At 44.0% G+C, this 14,440-nt stretch overlaps 1 long non-coding RNA gene across 1 annotated transcript in view; it reads right to left on the bottom strand.

The window, feature by feature from the left end:
• Window positions 1–14,440, bottom strand: part of LOC309646347 — a 474,351-nt gene that overhangs the window by 415,784 nt on the left and 44,127 nt on the right. The window lies entirely within an intron of this gene.

Genomic DNA, 14,440 nt, shown 5'->3' on the forward strand with positions numbered 1-14,440 from the left:
CCTCGAACGAAGTTCTCTCCCCTCGAGTAAATATGACCCTCAGAGGTCCTCACCCCTTAGCAAAACTAGGAAGGGGTTAGCCAGAGAAACAAGCTTGGAGAAAAGAGACATTGTCCCCTCCTCTGCAGCAGTAGTCACCATTCATCTGTAATGCAGCAAAAACAGGCTGAGGCTAACAAATGCATGCCCCTGATGGTGAAAGGATAGAACTGTGCGTGGTCAGTTGAATAGTGGCCTCCCAAGGATGTCCGCATCCTCATCTCTGGAACCTGTGAATATCTTACCTTACAAGGGAAACAGGACTTTGCAGATGTGACCAAGTTAAGGATCTTGAGATGGGAGATCATCGTGGATTATCCTGGTGAGCCTGATATAATCACAGGGCCTTTAGAAGAGGGACTCCAGGAGGGTCAGAGTTAGATGGAAGGTCATGTCATGATGGAAGCAGAGGGAGAGAGATGATTTGAAGATGCTACACTGCAGGCTTTGAAGACAGAGGAAGGAGGTCATGAACAAAAAGATGCAAAGGGCCTTAGAAGCCAGAAAGGACAAGACAACAGATTCTCCCTGGAGACTCCTGAAGGAACACAGCCCTGAGGACCCATTTTAGACTTCCAGCCTCCAGACCTGTGAGATAATAAATGTGTGTTGTTTAACGCCATTAAGTTTGTGACACTTGGCTACAGCAGCCATAGGAAACAAACAGAGAACCCTACAGAGAATCTCAGAGAATTCAGGGTTAGAGACCAAGGTTTCAGACCAGCTTAGCCACTGAGGTCCTCAGCATCTCTGAGTCGCTTTCACTCCTCTGTAAAATAACACATGGCTACACTCTGAAAACACCCAGCCAGTTCTCAAGAGGGAAGCTGGGGTGACAGAGAAAGAAGGAGTGGTGGTGTCAACCTCTGCCCTGGAGGTATGATTATAAAAAGGAAAAATCTTGTCTTTGTTCCTGGTTCCTGGCACAGAGCTTCAAAAATCTTTGGAATTTCCTGAATGGTAGGAGAATCTTGTTATTCATAAGGAGCTCCTCTTGAGCACACCTGAGTTTACGTAAAGAGGTAACTCATGGTGGACCCTTAGATAGTTTCTAGGGAGGGTCTGGCCACACCAGAAACACTAAGCATGCAATTAGAGGGTTGGAACTTCTAGCCCCACTCTGCTTTTTTATTAAAGTTTAGATAATTTAGAATGTTGTGTTAGTTTCAAGTGTACAGCAAAGTGATTCAGTTATACATATGTATGTGTGTATGTGTGTGTGTGTATATATATATATTCTTTTTCAGATTCTTTTTCATTATAGGTTATTACAAGATATTGAGTATAGTTATCTGTGCTATACCGTAGGTCCTTGTTGTTTACTATTTTATATGTAGTAGTTTGTATCTGTTAATCCCAAATTCTCAATTTATCCTTCACCCCCACCATTCCCCCTTTGGTAACCATAAATTTGCTTTCTAGGTCTGTAAGTCTGTTCCTATTTTGTAAATAAGTTAATTTGTATCATTCTTTTAGATTCCACATATAAGTGATATCATATGGTATTTGTCTTTCTCTGTCTGACTTCTCTCAAGATGATAATCTCTAGGTCCATCCATGTTGCTGCAAATGGCACTATTTCATTCTTTTTTGTGGCTGAGTTATATTGCATTGTATATATATAAAACACATCTTCTATATCCATTCATCTGTCAATGGACGTTTAGGTTGTTTTCATGTCTTGGCTATTGTGAATAATGCTGCTATGAACATTGGAGTGCATGTATCTTTTCAAATTAGAGTTTTCTCCAGATACATGCTCAGGAGTTTCATCTCCACTCTTGCCCAGACCTCCTTGGGAGGGGAGAGCAGCTGGAGGCTGAGTTCAGCACATGGCCAATGACTTAATCAACTGCACCTATCTAATGAAACCTCAACAAAAACTCTGGACAGGGAGGCTCATAGGTCTTCCTGGTTGGTGACCTGTGGCTGTACAGGTAGGATGGTACACCCCAGACTCCACAGATACAGAAGCTCCTGTACTTGGGGTCTTTCCAAACCTTGTCAACTTATGAATCTCTTCATCTGGCTGTTCATTTGTTTCCTTTATATTAAAATGATAATCACAAATACAGCACTTCCTGAGTTCTGTGAGTCCTTCTAGTTAAATTATTGAACCTGAAGGAGGGTCATAGGTACCACCAAATGTATAGCCACGTTGGTCAGGGAGGAGTGTGGGTGGCCCTTGGGACTTGTGGCTAGCATCTGAAGTGATTCGGTCTTGTGGGACTGAGCCCCTTAATATGTGCAGTTTGATGCTAATTCCAGGTAGTTAGTATCAGACTTGAATTGAATTATTGGACACCCATTTGCTGTCAGAGAAATGGTGTTGGAGTGTAGTCCTTGAGTGGTTTGTGGCCTTGGGCCTAGCTTTTCTCATCTCAGTGAGTAGACTAGTGGGGTTCATGACTTTTAGCAGCAAAATACTTTTTTCTCTAGATAATATCTTACCCCTAAGCCCAATATATCTATATCTATATGTATACAGTTGACCCTTGAACAAAGCAGCCATTAGGGCACCGACTCCCACCCAGTTGAAAATCTGCATACAACTTTCTAGTCCAAATATATCCACGGTTCCACAACCATGGATTCGACCAAACACAGATCACATAGTATTTTAGTATGTATTTACTGAAAAAAAAAATCCATGTATAAGTGCACCTGCATGGCTTAAACCTATGTTGTTCATGGGTCAGCGGTATATATAATAAATTAAAGCAAATTTCAGGGCCCAAATCTCTTCCAAAGCTTCCTTCTCCTTACCCCCAAGTTGCCTTTGTGAAAACCTGGGGCCCTAGTAAATAATTGGAGAGCCACTGGCCTTGGTGATCTGAGATCCCCTTTTCTCTCAGGAAATCCTATTACACACTCTCCAAGTCTAATAAACAGAGATGTGATTTCCCCAAGGCCCTGGATGCCACTTCAGAGGGCCCCTTCCTCTCGCAAGCAGCTCCCAGGGGAACTGGTGACAGAGGATGCCTGCCTCTTGACTGAGTTGGAAATGAGCCCTCACTCCTGCTCAAGTTCTCCATCGGGGACCAAGGTCAAACCTGTGTGGTCGCAGAGCCCAGCTCTTTATTATCAGAAATAAAATAAATTCTGCCCTTCTCTCCTCCCCCACGCAAGGCAGCAGCATGCTGTGGCCCTATCTCTGGGCCAGATATCTGGTAATATCAGGTTTATAAGAACAGTTTCTCACTTTTATTCATTTGAAAATTGAATTAGCTTTCACATTTGCCTCCACAGCTTCAAAGAACATCTCCCAGCCATCATTTACCACACTATTAAATCGAGAAGCATCTTGTCGGCACATCTGATCATTTGATTCTGAGTGACGTTTGTGTTGTTGCTAAGGATTCTAGCCAGCGACAGTAACATTAGGGATGTGTGGCTGGGCCTTTTGACTACCAGCTCAAAAGAGATTTCGACAACTGGCTATAGCACTGGTAATGAAGAGACTAGATTACTTTAAAAGTTATTATGTTTCAATAGGAGGAACTGGATTCAATTTAAAGATACTCCCAGGTCTGGCCAAAGGAACATCTTTAGTTTCTCGCATGAAACTAGGTAAAAATCTGCTGTTGGAACAGTGGGCAATCTTCAAGTCCCAGCGTATTAAGTAGGTTCAGGATTGTCACTGTAAAGTTCCCCATTTAGTTCATCCTTATAGGCTGTCAAGAGTTATAGGCTGGACTGTAAGAGCACAGGGTTTAGAATCAAAAGACTGAGGTTCAAATCCCAGCCCTACTTCCTGGGCAAATTACACATTCCTCGGTTTTCTCTCTAGTCAAATCAGGAAAATAATAATAAAAGGTTGTAGACGGGATTCACTTAGATCAGAATTTCTCAACCTTGGCACTATTGACATTGGGGATGGACTACTCTTTGTTGTGGGGGCTTGTCCTGTGTATTATGGGATGGTTAGCAGAATCCCTGGCCTCTACCCACTAACTAATAGCAGCGAACCACTTCCAGAGGGACAATCAAAATTGTGTCCAGACATTGCCCAATGTGCCTGGGAGGCAAATCACCCCGATTGAGACCCACTGGTTTAGATAATGTTGTCAAAGCTCTTAGATGGTGCCAGACACACAGTAAGGGCTCAGTAACTGCTAATAAGATTTCTTTTTAAAAAGTATCTGAGCAGCCTTGACTCCTCTCATTAATACTGGGTTGAGTGTCCTGCCCTTGGGTCTCTGCTATACCCGTGAGACCAGGATTGTCTGTGAATCCAGGTCAGGAGAACATCTAAGGAGATGTGAATTCTGTTGGCTTTTGTGTGCCCTGACAGCCTAAATTTTCTAATCAGCAGACTCACAATGCAGAAGTCAGTGTAATCACTCATCTTGCTCAGAGCAGGATAAGATACCTCTGTGGGCAAGTGAGATTAGCCAAAGTGATCTGTCTTGTGTCCATCCATCCATTTGTTCAATAAACATTTACTGAGTGTCTGTTACATGCCATGTTCTGCCCTGGGCATTTGGGATATAATGAGTAAGTGCTGTCTTCTAGAAGTTACAGTGTGGTGGGGAACACAGAGAAGTAAAAGATGAATACAACAGAGAACAATGAAAGAGAAAGAGAGAGAGAGAGAGAGAAAGAGAGGGTGGTGGACGGAGGGAGGGAGGAAGAAAGGAAGGAAGGAAGGAAAGAAGGAAGAAAGACAGGAGGGAGGAAGGAAAGTCCAGAACAGACTTTGGCCACATAACACAACCTGGAATCTCAGGGAAAGATTCCTTCATGAGACCTGAGTTGTAAGGATTTATTTCATATTTAAGCTCTTCACCTTTCAGATGAGAAAACTCAAAAACAAAGAGGGGATAACTCTTGTTCAGAGAAACCCAGTGAGCTTGTACCCATCAGAGTCTACTTCTCTGCACTGGAAACAACTGATTGGCCCAGGAACGGGTACCAGCTAAGCCAAAGAGTCCATTCATTAGGACATTTGGACTAGCATTGAGGGAATGAGTTCAGTATCTCTAGGAGGACTGACATCATAAGTAGAAAACTCAGGAGTTATCAGGGGCCATGTTTTTTGCTGTGTAGCCAAAACCCATTTGCAATGAGAGAGAAGAGTAAGGAAATGAGCAGACAAATGCTACAGGAAATGGAAGAAGAATCGTAGTGTGTCTGAATCTTGTTCCTGAGGCCCACCTGCATTCCTGCCTTTTCCTTGGCTTAATTGATCCATTCTTCATGAGATTCCTCTGTGTCTTTATAATTCCATTTTTCCTTAAGCTATTTTGAGTTGTGTGTCTGTCACTTGCAATCTGCAGAGTCCTGGCTGAACACACAGGCCCAGCATCAAGATAAGTTCATTCCCTTTGCCTGATTTGTCACTTCTGTGGATAGTATCAGGCAGGCACACACCTCCATGCTGTAAATCATAAACACAAGGCCCTTGGTCTGTAATAAAGCAACATTCTCCTTCAAATGCATTCAGTACGCCTTCATAAGAGTAATAGATCAGAAGTTGCTTCATAACAAAGATGCCGATACTATAGAAACTCAAGATGTAGAATTTACTGGAGAGAGAAGAGCGGTCTGTTGACCTGCCACAAATGTTCTGGCTCTGCTGTTGTTAAAATATTTCCATTGCCTGGACTCCTGAATTTTTTCCTCCACCCTCTGCTCCTAAGAAAATGGGAGAGTCTTTCTACTAAGCCTTCGCTACCTGTATTATTTTGAATTAATGCTCCATTGTGGAAATAGCTGTTCATGGTGTCATAGTTTGTGGCAGCAAATAGTTTAAGCTGATGATAAATCTGCATAATCTGGGTGCCTCCATTCAGAGAGGAAAGAAAATCCACCTTTATCCACTTTTCTAGGCACCATCCAAATGTTATCTATCATCTGATGCTCTCAGCCACACGAGGAATGTTGTTTTCCCTATTTTGTAGATGAGGAAACTGAGGCTCAGATTAGTTAAGGAAATTGTCCAGCTGGTAAGCTGTGGGGCAGAGGTTGGAAGCTGGAACTGTCTGGTTTGTCTGGCTGCACAACTCATGTTCCCTCCTTCTTGAGATCCTTCAGGGACACAGAGGGACCACCTGGGAGAAATTCTTGACTGCCCAGAGTGGAAGAAAGTCCCAGTTCATTCAAACCAGACTCTCCTTACTGAAACTTGAGCGCCTGCAGGCAAGGAGGAATCCAGGCACAGTCTGCAGGACCTACAGCATTCCAAGGCTCTTCTCTCTAACCAACATGCGGACTCCATGTTGGGAACCTAAAGTTTTTATAAAATAACAGAAGAAAATGTTCAAATACCTTTTCTCCCATAATTCTGGTCACTGCCTTCTTCTCCCCACTGCTGCTAATATGGCCATTTTCCTTCCCACTCAGGTGGGTCCAAAGCCTTGGAAATAGTTTGCCAGCTTCTTTCTTTACCTAATTTCTATTTTGCACCCCAGAGCAAAAATGAGATCCGAATCTGCTACTTTGCTTAAAACCCTTGTCTCTATGGCTTATCCTGACTCTTAGAATAAAGTCAAAAATCCTGAGCAGGGGTTTACAGGGCCTTCCAGGATCATCCAAGTCTTCTCTTGCCTCACCTGTCACTGTTCAGCTTCACTCTTGCCCACCCCTAATCTAATTATATTTTCCTAATTCCCTTTCTTCTTACTCTCACTCAATCACCCCAACCCCTGTCACCCTGGAGGTCTGCGCATAAAGGGCTTTCCCTCTGAGAAGTGTATTCTGACCCTTGAGGCCAGGTTGGGCATCTGCTGTATGCTCCTGTGGCACCCTGTGCTTCCCTTTGTAACACTAAGTTAGTACCTGGTTTTCCACGTCCATCTTCCTTACTAAACTGCAGAATGATGGGCACATGGCTGTCGTATTCCCAAAGACAGTCCCAACACTTTTCACCTATAATCACCTAATTCTTCTTCCTGTAGAGAATCCTTGGTATTCATTGTTTACTTTCCGCTTGTCATCATCCCAGATGTTTTCATACAATGCAGTTGGTTCCTGGGTCTCCCCACTCAAGTTCCTTTTGTGCTAGATGACCCATTCAACTTCTTAACACACTGATTTGAACTTAAAGCATCCTTGTTCTGAAATGTTCATTGGCTTCCGATTGCCTGTTCCCAAGGACAGCAAAATAATATTCACAGCTCTTCATGCATGGTCCCAAATTAGGTTTCCAGCCTCAATAGCCAGATTTCTCTTTGAATCCCAGTCTAGCAAGAGTTTTTTGCCTTTCCTTCCTTTTATCCGCTTCCTTTGCTGCTTCTCCTTATATCCCTTCATCTCTCCTTCCTCTTTCCCTCCTCCTTCTATCTCTCACCCTCTCACTATTTCCATCCCTCCCTTACATTCAGCCAACAACGATTTCAACAATGGTCACCCACTTCTGTGATTATCAACCCCAGCTGCACAAGAGATTTGCTTGGGAAGTTTTCTGTTTTTTTTTTTATGGATACCTGGACTGCAATCCCTTCACCCCATCCCCTCAGAGATTCCTATTTACTTAGTATGGGGTCGGATCATGCATCATAATTTTTTAGAGCTCCCTAAGTGATTCTGAAGTGTGATTGGTCTGGAGAATCAGATACTTACCTTTACCAGGCACTGGATTGGTTCTTTCCGCATGGAGTCTACAGTACTAGACTGTAGAGTGATGGTTTTCAATGGGGGGCAATTTTGCTCCCCACCCTCCCACCCAGGAGACCTTGGGGTAATGTCTGGAGACATTTTTGGTTGTTCCAACTAAAATGGGAAGGGGGTGCTCCTGTTTTCTAGTGGGCAGAGGCCAGGGATGCTACTAAATATCCTACAGTGTACAAGGCAGCCCCTTCCCACACACCCAACAAAGAATTATCTGGTTCCAAATGTCAGCAGAGCCAAGACAGAGAAAGCTTGCTATAGAGGAAAAAGAGTCATTGATGAAATATTCACTCAAATGAAGGTTTATTTACTAACTGAAATAAGGGCAATAAAGATAAATATTAGGTGATACTGGGTATGCATCATAGGGAGATCTGAGCTAGCCTGGCTGGAGTGATCTTCCTTAGGTATAGGTCTGAAAGAAGGGTGTAAATGAATCACCATGTGAAGGGTTGGGGACAGGAGGAGCATTTCAGGTGGCCTCCCCAGCATGTCTGAAGCTTTGGGGAATGCATGTAACATAGAGAACATGGGTGGGCTGGCGTACCAAGAGAGGAGGCAAGAGAAGAATTTTAGCCTAGATATCAGAGCAATGGGAAACTTACTGAGAGGCAAGGACGGTATGTCATCACGAGATGTGTGCTTGAAAAAGATCACTGTAGCAGACAAGTGGAGGATGTCTTAGAATGGAGCAAAGTGGATGTCCCAGGAATCTGGGTGAGATATTAGGCTGGGGTGGTGGTGGGAGATCTGGGGTGAAATAGGGTAAGAGATGTGTAGGGGATAAACTTGATCATCTCTGTTTACACCTGGTACTTTTCAGCCTCTAGGTGTTTGATGACACCATTTTCTTTTAACTGGAAACACACTATCTATTTGAAACCTTATATTATTCACTTAAGCCCCAAGCCAAATAAATACCATAAGGAACTTCCTGCTTACCTCAGCTGGTATCACTGCCTTTGAAATTCTAGGGTTCTCTGTACCTCTAGAACAAGCTTTTACTTGTGATATACAATTTGCATACACTGGGTTTATCTTCCTTATAAAAAGATAAGGTCCTTGACAGCTGAAGTCTGTCTTACTCATTTTTATTTCCCACATATTTTTCTAGATATTTAGTCAAGGACTGTTTGGTGACAAGAAACAGAAACCTGTTGGACTAACTTAAAACAGGGATTTTGTTTGTTTGTTTGTTTTTGTTTTATTGTTTTTTGTAGGGAGGCTAGGTTATAGCAGATGTTCCCTCTTATTGCTGCCCAGCACCCGTGTTCTGGGAACAGCACCCTAATGTTCCTTTGGGTAGCATCCCTTTGCTTTCTTTCCCTTAGTCCTCATAGTTTGGGTGGGGCTGATTCCACTTCACAGTGAGTTCTAAGGATGGATTGACAAGTTAGCATATAACACATGTCAGTGTCTTGGTTCCCTAGTGGTTATGTGACCAAAACCATCCAATGAGCATCAGCTCCCCAGTTTTTCTAAGCCTACTGGGAATGTGGGCACTTTCTCCATTGCCGTTGCTAAGCCAGAACTTCTGGGACCTTTTGGTGAGCCCACCTGAGAATGAAGCCAGCCCAGAGGAAAGCAGACAAAAGAGCTGGGGGAGAGAACCCTGATGAGATTGTCTGGGTACCTGCAGCCCTGGTGCCTGGACTTGGCAGCTCTGTAAGCCAATACACTCCATGGATCCTTGAGCAAGTTTGAGTTGTGTTTCTGGCACTTGCAAGCAAAGGAACCCTGACTAAAATGACAGGGCATCATTCAGGACTAAGAGCAGGGATTCCAGCCATGTCTCCCTAAGAGCAGGGATTCCAGCCATGTCTCCCTGGAGCCTGGAATTGGGACCAGATGTCTGTCTCCATCTCAAGGGTGTGGCTGTATGGGGACACAAGTGTCTCCCCTCTGTGTCTTTCTGCAGGCTTGTCTGCATCATTCTTCTTTTTCTCTCTCTGTATAGCAGCTGTGTCTTTCAGAGCCAGGCTTCAGAATTGTGTGGCTCTTCATTCAAGTGCCTGACAGCAACGGTGCAGAGCTCCTGAGCCACATTTTTTTTTTTAATTGGAATATACTTGATTTACACTATTATATTAGTTTCAGGTGTACAGCATAATGATTCAATATTTTTATAGATTATACTCCATTTAAAGTTATTACAAAATAATGGCTAAATTTCCCTGTGCTGTACAATAGATCCTTGTTGCTTATCGATTTTATACATAGTAGTTTGTATCTCTTAATCCCCTACCTCTATCTTCCCCCTCACCCCCCGACACTGGTACCACTAGTTTGTTTTCTGTGTCTGTGAGTCTGTTTCTGCTTTGTTATATACATCTGTTGGTTTTATTTTTTAGACTGAACCACATTCTCAATCCCCAAGTGATGCTGTCATTATCCCAATTTAGACTTAGATTTGTGTCTGTCCTTGGCCCAACCTACAGTCAAGGGGCAGAACACAAGGCTCATTTTCCACTCATCAGGCTCTGTGGAACAGCCTGAGATGGGCAGAGCGGGGAAGGGGTGGGGTATAGCACACTGAGTAATTAACATGCCAGCTACATGAATGACTCCAGTTCACTGTTAATAAGTACAGGTGGAAAGGAAATCATACAGAGTTGCACCCCCTTCAACTCCAAAGCCTGCTGGTTGGAATATGAGGTGACCTTTCCTGCAAGACGGAGGCCAAAATGATAAGTCCGTGGCAAAATCCAATGACATCTTCCTTTTGCCTTATCTAAGACCCAAATTTCCTTCCCCATCTGTCCATGGAGATGTACATAACAAGCAAAGCAACCAAGCAGGATTCCTAACATCGGTGCTTTGACCAGGATCTACACCCTGGTGTATCACTCATCTGTCCCCGGGGGAGATGTGCAGGCTCTCACTAGTCAGCAAAGCCTTGTCATATCTCTGCTTAAGAACATTTCCCACAGTCTCCTTGTCTCATCTGTTCCCTTGAAAAGGAAAAAATAATTACGGGGCCGTGACAGAACCCCTTATAGCAGATTTTCCCAGGAGCCCCCCATAATAATCCTCTAGAGCAGCAGTCCCCAGCCTTTTTGGTACCAGGGACTGGTTTCGTGGAAGACAATTTTTCCATGGATGGGGTTGGGGAGGGGGGATGGTTCAGGCGCTAATGTGAGCGATGGGGAGCGGCACATGAAGCTTCGTTGGCTCGCCGCCGCTCACCTCCTGCTGTGCGGCCCAGTTCCTAACAGGCCGCAGACTGGTACCGGTCCGCGGCCCGGGGGTTGGGGATCCCTGCTCTAGAGCTCAGAGTGGGCCTCTGGGAACCCCACTGGTGTCTGGGCAGGTTGAAGGCACAAAGCTCCAAGATGCTGCCTGCAATTCCAATTAGCAGCTCTACTTTCATTTTGTAGATTGGGGTTCCACTGCCTTTTTAAAAATCTACAGAGACACAAAGCAGACTAGTGGATCCAGGGGCTGGGTGTGGGGGATGGGTGTGGGGTTTCGTTTGGGAGTGATGAAAACGTTTTAAACCAAATAGAAGCGATTGTTGCACAACACTGTGCACTAAATGCCGCTGAATGGACCCTTTAAATGGCTAACCTTATGTTATGCCAATTTTCCCTCAATAAGAAAAGCTCAAAAACTGCTAGTTTAAGTAATCTTTTTTCGAAGTCACTTGTTAGCCTGTGGGAATCACTTTACCTCCCTCGGCCTCAGTTTCCTCATCTGAAAAAGGGGTTAATAAATTATACCTATATCATGGGTTTGATGTAAGGTTGAAATGAGACAATGATTTTGAAGACCCTCACTAAATGTAAGTATCTTTCCCTTGTATCCCTTTTTGTTCTAATATTTCATGATGCCACCTTGATCTGTAGATCACTGGGAATGTTGTTGGAATTTTAGCAAGGACAAGATATGACGCCAGTGTTTTATTATCCCTTTGCATTGAGCTGGAGAATTTTGCTTGCCCTCTATTTTCCCTGCCCCCAGAGTCTCTCTGGAGGTCCTGCATGTAAAGGCCACATTTTTCTCTCCCAACTTGCTTCAGAGACTGTCAGAGAATCTTGATGGAGGGATGCAGAACCGGGGATGAATTGCCAGGCTCTAAAGTCGATACCTGTTCAGAGGCTACACTGAAAGTGAATGATTACTGGCGGGGAGAGCTTGCCAAAATGGGCTGATGAATTGGGATCCATACAGTCACAATAAAGATTGCAATGCTGTTAGGAGACCAGATTAGATTTTTCTGGGCTACAATAGGCTGCAATCATCTTGTTATGTCAGCTTGTTTACTGTTTTGGGTCCTGACTTATTTTCAGAGTGCAAGGTGCCTACAAAATAACTCTGCTGTAAACACTCAAATAATCTGTGTAGCAGGCATTTAATCCCACTAGTGTCCCCCATTAATCAGTAGAATGGGTCACCCTAGGGGAACGGTGACCCTGTATTGTTCAGGAATGCTTTATCATGGTAGAAATTTCACACCCAGTAAATTGCTAATGAACATGTCATTTTGCTGCTGAATATACCTGACATACTATTTCTCTTGCCATTGCCATTAGAGATAGAATTACTGTCAGATTGACTACAAAAACCAGAATTGATTTTTAATTAGGGTTTCTAGAACTAAAGGTTAAAGATGGTTTAAAGAAATGGAGCTGTGGTTTTCTCCTTAAGTATCCCCAAGATTGCTTCCCTAGTTCGGTGAGAGGCCAGAGCCATCACCAGCAGAGAGAATGCTTCATAATTAACCCTTCATACTTTTTCTGGCACCAGGAACATGAACAAATTCCCCTCTACCCCCGCCTCCAACCCTTTTGCAAGCCAGGGGTGTCAGAGTGTCAAAGTAGAACAGATTGCTTTGGTTTGTGTAACAAGGGTTGCTAAAATTGCAATCTTACCTTCGCAGACAATTCAGGGAAGGCTCCGATAACCTCATGCAGGCGTTTCACATACAAGCAATTATAGGGAGATAGATTAGAGTGTCCAGAAGAATCATAACTTCCCTTTGCCTGATTTATAAGCCATATCCTGATGTTTTATAATACCATTTATAATATCAACACCATCTAGACAGCTGTCTATGGGAGTTGGTTTCTCCCAAGCTTATACTGGTGCCCGGCTGACACGGGAAACAAGATCCTAGAGGCAAACTCCTTGGGAGAGCTGATCTCGTGAAGAGGTTCCGAGTTCAAGTCCTGGGGTTGGGCCTGGATGTGAGTCTGAGCTTCGCCACTAATGAGCTGTGATGGTGGGCAAGTGGCTTAACCTCTCTGAGCTTTGGTTTCCACTTCTGTAAATATGGGGTAACAATAGCTCGTGCACTGTAGGGTTATCGTCTGCAGTAAATGAGCTGAAACTTATAAATGGATTAGCATTGTATCTGACACATTGTTAGCATTCAGTCAATATTAGCTATGAGAAGGGCAGAATACGGTAATGGAATTAGGACCTAAAACTATGTGGAGCTGTGCTCATAATTCATTCTCCCAAATATCTGATAGTTTGTATGATGTCACTGGACACCCACCCCTCATGCTACCTTCATAGTTTCAAATTATCTTTGCTGTTGTAGGAAAAGCTCTTTCCACTGCCCGGTCTCTCTTACTTTTCATGTTTTCCAGTTCTTTTCCTGTGGCCAGGCTTAGTGCCCACTTGGCCCACTATCATTAGCCTGTCCTTTTTCACCTTGATGCTACATCCACAGGAAGCCTGGGTCCCCGGTGACCGCTCCCCTTAGCCCTCAGTCTGTGAAGATGAGAATGAGAAATTGAAGAAGACAAAGGATCTCCACTGCCCTCAGCATTTGAGTTGGAAAGCCTGGGGCAGCAGAAATCCTGTAAGTCTCCACTCTGCCCTTTGGCTTGCTTCCCATAAGAAGGCATGACTTGCCCCACCTGATAAGTTCTTTATGCTTTAAACAAAAGACATTATTGGAAGGAAGGACATGAGTGTCTCAAAGTGGTATTTTGGTACTAAAGGATGTCTTAAAATAGCATGCTTACGCTTTCCACTGGGGCAGGAAGGACCGGAGGAGAGAGAACATTAAGTCTGGAAAAGCCAAAATGATTGCCAGGCATTATCGTCCCCTGATGGGTAAGAGGGCTCTCTGTGAGAAGTGGCTGTGCATTCGGCTGATGGGCTGCTGGGAGAGGATGGGACCCCGTGATTAAGTGGCGGCAGGACACGCCCTCTCAATGGACAGTGCCAGTAAGACCCAGCAAGCTGGAGCCCACTTAGGCAGTAGGAAGAGGAGAAAGGTGATGAGTTTGTGTCATTCCTTCCAAGCCTGACCTGAGACCCTACAGATACTAAACAGAGAGGCCGTAAGTGACCAGATGATGGCTGCCGTCTGGTACCCGAGCCTCTGCTTCCACATACCCTGTCTCTGTTTTAGATGCATACATTCAGTGTCCCCCGTCCCTCACACAAAGAACCCGTAATTCACAAGTCTCAATGGCCAATACAGACATAACACAGATTCCCTAGGGGATAGAGAGGAGGAGTGTTATATGGTACAAACCTATTGTAGACCACTTAAACATCCATGGTAGACATGTCTATTCTGCAAATTCTGTCTCTGAGGGAGTCTCTCTCTCCTTCTACATCAGGGATCAGTAAACTTTTTCTTCAATGGCCATATGTAGTGAATATCTTGGGCTTCTACATCAGGGATCAGTAAACTCTCTCCTTCTACATCAGGGATCAGTAAACTTTTTCTTCAATGGCCATATATAGTGAATATCTTGGGCTTCACAAGCCAAGAGGCAAAATCGAAGCTATTACATGTGTACTTATATAACCATTTAAATGTAGCTAT

Source organism: Balaenoptera physalus (assembly GCF_965194825.1).
Source record: "Balaenoptera physalus genome assembly, chromosome: 16".
Classification (NCBI taxonomy): Eukaryota; Metazoa; Chordata; class Mammalia; order Artiodactyla; family Balaenopteridae; genus Balaenoptera; species Balaenoptera physalus.